Source organism: Oncorhynchus gorbuscha, unplaced genomic scaffold (genome assembly GCF_021184085.1).
Source record: "Oncorhynchus gorbuscha isolate QuinsamMale2020 ecotype Even-year unplaced genomic scaffold, OgorEven_v1.0 Un_scaffold_13660, whole genome shotgun sequence".
Taxonomy (NCBI): Eukaryota; Metazoa; Chordata; class Actinopteri; order Salmoniformes; family Salmonidae; genus Oncorhynchus; species Oncorhynchus gorbuscha.
Window position 1 is genome coordinate 1 of NW_025755786.1, and position 7,014 is coordinate 7,014.

Below are 7,014 nucleotides of genomic sequence, written 5' to 3' on the forward strand. Positions count from 1 at the left end.
TCCTAACCAGTAGACCACCAGGGAAGGGTACCACATTGCAAATCGGTTCCCAGTGTGAGCTGGTACATATGTGCGATAACCTATATTCATTGTGACAGGTTGCACAAGTAAACATGTAGCAAAAGATTAGTTCCCTGAACGGGAATCGAACCCGAGCCGCGGCGGTGAGAGCGCCGAATCCTAACCACTAGACCACCAGGGAAGGATAATACAGTGAAAATTGGTTCTCAGTGTGAGCTGGTACATATGTGCGATAACCTTCTATATTCATTGTGACAGGTTGTAGAAGTAAAGATGTAGCAAAAGAGTAGTTCCCTGACCGGGAATCGAACCCGGGCCGCGGCGGTGAGAGCGCCGAATCCTAACCACTAGACCACCAGGGAAGGGTACGACAGTGCAAATCGGTTCCAAGTGTGAGCTGGTACATATGTGCGATAACCTATATTCATTGTGACAGGTTGTACAAGTAAACATGTAGCAAAAGATTAGTTCTCTGACCGTGAATCGAACCCGGGCCGCAGCGGTGAGAGCGCCGAATCCTAACCACTAGGGAAGGGTACTACAGTGCAAATCAGGAGTCGAACTGGGAGTCGAACCACCAGGGAAGGGTACTACAGTGGAAATCGGGAGTAAAACCCGGGCCACGGCGGTGAGAGCGCCGAATCCTAACCACTAGACCACCAGGGAAGGGTACTACAGTGCAAATCGGTTCCCAGTGTGAGCTGGTACATATGTGCGATAACCTTCTATATTCATTGTGACAGGTTGCACACGTAAACATGTAGCAAAAGAGCAGTTCACTGACCGGGAATCGAATCCTAACCACTAGACCACCAGGGAAGGATACTACAGTGCAATTCGTTTCCCAGTTTGAAATGGTACATATAGTTGAAGTCGTAAGTTTCCATCCACTTAGGCTGGAGTCATTAAAACTTTGGGTCGAAAAGTGCAAATCCATCCCAGAACAACAGCAAAGGACCTTGTGAAGATGCTGGAGGAAACAGGTACAAAATGGTCTATATCCACAGGCAAAGAGTCCTATATCGACATACCCCCGAGAGGCCGCTCAGCAAGGAAGAAGCTACTGCTCCAAAACCGCCATAAAAAGCCATACTACAGTTTGGGGACAAAGATCCTAGTTATTGGAGAAATGTCCTCCTTGGTCTGATGAAACAAAATCGAACTGTTTGGCCACAATGACCATTGTTATGTTTGAGGGAAAAGGAGGCTTTCTGCCGAAGAACACCATCATGTTGTGGGGGTCCTTTGCTGCAGGAGAGTCTGGTGCACCACTAGAACACCTGAAGGACACTGCAGGCAAATCGGTTTGCAATTTGAAGTGGTACATATGTGCGACAACCTACTAAATTCATAGTAACAGGTTGCACAAGTAAACAAGGAGAATAGACTATTTCCCTGACCAGGAATCGAACCCAGGCCGCGGGGCGGTGAGAGCGCCGAATCCTAACCACTAGACCACCAGGGAAGGATAATACAGTGCAAATTGGTTCTCAGTGTGAGCTGGTACATATAAAGATAACCTTCTATATTCATTGTGACAGGTTGTACAAGTAAAGATGTAGCAAAAGAGTAGTTCCCTGACCGAATCGAACCCGGGCCGGGCGGTGAGAGCGTAAATCCTAACCACTAGACCACCAGGGAAGGGTACGACAGTGCAAATCGGTTCCAAGTGTGAGCTGGTACATATGTGTGATAACCTTCTATATTCATTGTGACAGGTTGTACAAGTAAACATGTAGCAATATAGTAGTTCCCTGACCGGGAATCGAACCCGGGCCGCGGCGTGAGAGCGCCCCGGAATCCTAACCACTAGACGAACAGGGAAGGGTACTACAGTGCAATTCGTTTCCCAGTTTGAAATGGTACATATAGTTGAAGTCGTAAGTTTCCATCCACTTAGGCTGGAGTCATTAAAACCTGTTTGTCAACCCTCCCCACATTTCTTGCTAACAAACGATCGCTTTGGCAGACGGTTAGACATCTACTTTGTGCATGACACAAGTCATTTTTCCAACAATTGTTTACATTGGGATTATTTCACTTATAAGTCACTGTATCACAAATTCAGTGGGCCAGAAGTTTACATACAATAAGTTGGCTGTGCCTTTAAACAGTTTGTAAAATTCCCGAAAATGATGTCATGGCTTTAGAAGCTTCTGATAGGCTAATTGACATCCTTGAGTCAATTGGAGGAGTACCTGTAGATGTATTTCAAGGCCTACCTTCAAACCTTCAGTGCCTCTTTTTTGCTTGACTCCATGGGGAAAAAGCAAAGGAAATCAGGCAAAACCTCAGAAAAAAATGTAGACCTCCACAAGTCTGGTTCCTCCTCTGGGAGCAATTTCCAAACGCCTGAAGGTACCTCGCTCATCTGTAGAAACAATAGTACGCAAGTATAAACACCATGGTATGGCGCAGGCGTCATACCGCTCAGGAAGGAGACGCTGCTCCTCCTAGAGATGAACGTACTTTGGGTCGAAAAGTGCAAATCCATCCCAGAACAACAGCAAAGGACCTTGTGAAGATGCTGAGGAAACAGGTACAAAATGGTCTATATCCACAGGCAAACGAGTCCTATATCGACATACCGAGAGCCCGCTCAGAACACCATCATCATGTGCACCACCAGAACACCTGGGAAGGACACTGCAGTGTGCAGTTGAGATGCTGACAACCTCCTATATTCATTGTGACAGGTTGCACAAGTAAACATGTAGCAAGGTGTTCCCTGAACGGGAATCACGGTGAGAGAATCCTAACCACTAGACCACAGGGAAGGGACAGGCAAATCGGTTCCCAGTGTGAGCTGGTACATATGTGATAACCTTCATAATGTGACAGGTTGCACAAGTAAACATGTAGCAAAAGATTAGTTCCCTGAACGGAATCGAACCCGGGCAGCGGCTGTGAGAGCGCCGAATCCTAAGCACTAGACCACCAGGGAAGGGTACAACATTTCAAATCGGTTTCCCCAGTGTGAGCTGCTACATATGTGCGATAACCTTCTATATTCATTGTGACAGGTTGCACACGTAAACATGTAGCAAAAAGAGCAGTTCACTGACCGGGAATCGAATCCTAACCACTAGACCACCAGGGAAGGATACTACAGTGCATTCGTTTCCCAGTTTGAAATGGTACATATAGTTGAAGTCGTAAGTTTCCATCCACTTAGGCTGGAGTCATTAAAACTTTAGGTCGAAAAGTGCAAATCCATCCCAGAACAACAGCAAAGGACCTTGTGAAGATGCTGAGGAAACAGGTACAAAATGGTCTATATCCACAGGCAAACGAGTCCTATATCGACATACCCTGAGAGGCCGCTCAGCAAGGAAGAAGCTACTGCTCCAAAACCGCCATAAAAGCCATACTACAGTTTGGGGACAAAGATCTCTAGTTTTTGGAGAAATGTCCTCTGGTCTGATGAAACAAAAATCGAACTGTTTGGACATAATGACCATTGTTATGTTTGGAGGGAAAAGGGGAGGCTTTCAAGCCGAAAGAACACCATCATGTTGTGGGGGTGCTTTGCTGCAGGAGGGTCTGGTGCACCACTAGGAACACCTGGGAAGGACACTGCAGGGCAAATCGGTTTAATTTGAAGTGGTACATATGTGCGACAACCTACTAAATTCATAGTGACAGGTTGCACAAGTAAACAAGGAGAATAGACTATTTCCCTGACCAGGAATCGAACCCAGGCCGCAGCGGTGAGCACCGAATCCTAACCACTAGACCACAGGGAAGGATAATACAGGAAGGTTCTCAGTGTACTACAGTGAAAATCAGTTCTCAGTCTGAACCCGTTCCCGGAGCATGTGGTGCCATATGTGCAATAGCCTGCAATAACCTATATTCATTGTGACAGGTTGTACAAGTAAACATGTAGCAAAAAGAGTAGTTCCTGACCGGAATCAAAACCTGGACGTGGCGGTGGAGCGCGAAGATCTAACCACTAGACCACCAGGGAAGGGTACAACAGTGCAAATCGGTTCCCAGTGTAGGGAACTGGAGTGGGATCTCGGGACAGTAAGACAGAGACTGGGTTTTTGGGGACTACGACAGTTGACTTTTGAGGGCAAGGTTTTTAATCATCAAAGCTGTGATTTTACCTGTGCTTTTACTAATCAGTTCTGTTTTATCCCCCCGAAGGGAGTATTTTAGCCCTGGAGCGGATGCTCTTCTACTCTGTGGGGAAGCAAGTGGGAGAGGCTGAGGAGGGAGGTGGTCAAGAGGCCCAGGTCAAGGGGGAAGAGCCTGACCTCTACTTGTTCCTGGGCAGCCGCTGCAGCATTACATCTGACTCTTGCCACCTCCCCGGTCAATAACAAGACACAGGCCCTCGCACGGTTCTGGCTGGGATCTTACCTCAGGACACTGAGGCTGATCCCAGTCGACCTCGAAACCCCAGTCTCTCCTGCTCCCCACCCACTACTTCCAGCTCCAGAAATTTTTAAGACATTTTTAAACTGGAAAAGGAAGCAGTCACGGTTTTAACTAAACACCGCTCTTCTCTCTCTTGTGCAGGAGCGGGAACCAGTATGTCAGTGCGCGGGCTCGCTATGGCGAGCCCACATGATCTGGCGCAACGTGGCCCATCCTGCTCTCCTGAATCGGCATCGGGACCCCTGTCCTGGATGGTGGCCCACGATATCCTCCCGGTCAGGGCCGTTATGCACTCACGGGGCATGGCGAGGACATCCAGCGTGCCCCCCGACCAGGCTGCAGCCAAGAAGAGTCGGTGAGGCACATGCTCTGGGAGTGCAGAGCCGCCAGGGACCTGTGGAAGGAAGCAGGCCCCTGATCACCTCGTGTCTGCCAGCAGGGAGGACCCTAACACCTCAGCTCGTGCTGTACGGGGTGGGCGAAGGCCATTCCACCGAGGCCTTCACCAAGTTCTGGCCCACCCTCACGTGTCTGAAGGAAGCACTGTGGTCCTCCGTAACCTGCTGGTAGCAAAAAGCGTAGAGACCACCCCCAGGCAGTGGCCATGGTAGCCACGGAAGCCCTGGGGTGGTACGAACGGAAGGGGGCCTCGACCCCAGTGAAGTCCCCACAACACCCCTAGGTCAGCGGCCACGGCCTGGCTAGCGCTGCAGCGCCTAGGGCGATGCGCCTAGGGGAGGGATCTCCTCTGGGCCCCAAAGGGCTGAGACTGATGGTCTATTCGGGGAGAGCAGGATGAGGCGAGTTTGATAAAGGACTCACCCCGCTCCTGTACAAGCCCGATTGAAGACAGCCTTTTAACAAAGTGACTTTTAACATGTTTCTAACGTCTTAAAAATGTTTTAACTTTGTTGAATCATTTTACATTTTTAAATGGCTTTTACAGATTTCTTTTTACAAAGAAAGTACTTTTATTCATAGTTATTGTCATTGGTTTTAACAACACGTACTTTTAACAAATTTAAATGTAAATTCAAATGCTGTGTTTATGCCTTGTTGCCGTTTTTATGTGTATAAATGATTAAATTAATGCATGAGCTGTTTTTTTTAAGCAATTGTGAGAAATAAAACTTTTCCAAAAGAAAAAAAATGTGCGACAACCTACTAAATTCATAGTGACAGGTTGCACAAGTAAACAAGGAGATAGACTACACTAATGGAGATGAACAGACCACTGCAATGATGAGCACCGAATCCTAACCACTATGAAACCACCAAAGGAAGAGAATTTACAGTTCAAATCGGTTCCCAAGTGTAGGCTGAATTTGTCAAATAACCTTCTATATTCATTGTGACAGGTTGCACAAGTAAACATGTAGCAAAAGAGTAGGTCCCTGACCGGGAATCGAAACCGGGCCGCGGCGGTGAGAGCGCCGAATCCTAACCACTAGACCACCAGGGAAGCGTAGCACAGTGCAAATCAGGAGTCGAACTGGGAGTCGAACCACCAGGGAAGGGTACTACAGTGGAAATCGGGAGTCGAACCCGGGCCGCGGCGGTGAGAGCGCCGAATCCTAACCACTAGACCACCAGGGAAGGGTACTACAGTGCAATTCGTTTCCCAGTTTGAAATGGTACATTTAGTTGAAGTCGTAAGTTTCCATCCACTTAGGCTGGAGTCATTAAAACCTGTTTGTCAACCCCTCCACACATTTCTTGCTAACAAACGATAGTTTTGGCAGTCGGTTAGGACATCTACTTTGTGCATGACACAAGTAATTTTTCCAACAATTGTTTACATTGGGATTATTTCACTTATAATTCACTGTATCACAAATTCAGTGGGCCAGAAGTTTACATACACTAAGTTGGTTGTGCCTTTAAACAGTTTGTAAAATTCCCGAAAATGATGTCATGGCTTTAGAAGCTTCTGATAGGCTAATTGACATCCTTTGAGTCAATTGGAGGTGTACCTGTAGATGTATTTCAAGGCCTACCTTCAAACTCAGTGCCTCTTTGCTTGACTCCATGGGAAAAGCAAAGGAAATCAGGCAAGACCTCAGAAAAAATGTAGACCTCCACAAGTCTGGTTCCTCCTTGGGAGCAATTTCCAAACGCCTGAAGGTACCTCGCTCATCTGTAGAAACAATAGTACGCAAGTATAAACACCATGGTATGACGCAGGCGTCATACCGCTCAGGAAGGAGACGCGTTCTCTCTCCTAGAGATGAACGTACTTTGGGTCGAAAAGTGCAAATCCATCCCAGAACAACAGCAAAGGACCTTGTGAAGATGCTGGAGGAAACAGGTACAAAATGGTCTATATCCACAGGCAAACGAGTCCTATATCGACATACCCCGAGAGGCCGCTCAGCAAGGAAGAAGCTACTGCTCCAAAACCGCCATAAAAAAGCCATACTACAGTTTGGGGACAAAGATCCTAGTTTTTGCAATAACCTAGTTTTTGCGCCGAATCCTAACCACTAGACCACCAGGGAAGGGTACTACAGTGCAAATCGGTTCCCAGTGTGAGCTGGTACATATGTGCGATAACCTTCTATATTCATTGTGACAGGTTGCACAAGTAAACATGTAGCAAAAGAGTAG

General features: G+C 47.4%; 1 non-coding gene across 1 annotated transcript; it reads right to left on the reverse strand.

Annotated features, from left to right (window-relative positions):
* Positions 1-311: 311 nt before the first annotated feature.
* trnae-cuc lies at positions 312-383 on the reverse strand. Its single transcript has one exon. It is a non-coding gene; the product is annotated as a tRNA-Glu (tRNA).
* Between the last annotated feature and the right edge of the window lie 6,631 nt (positions 384-7,014).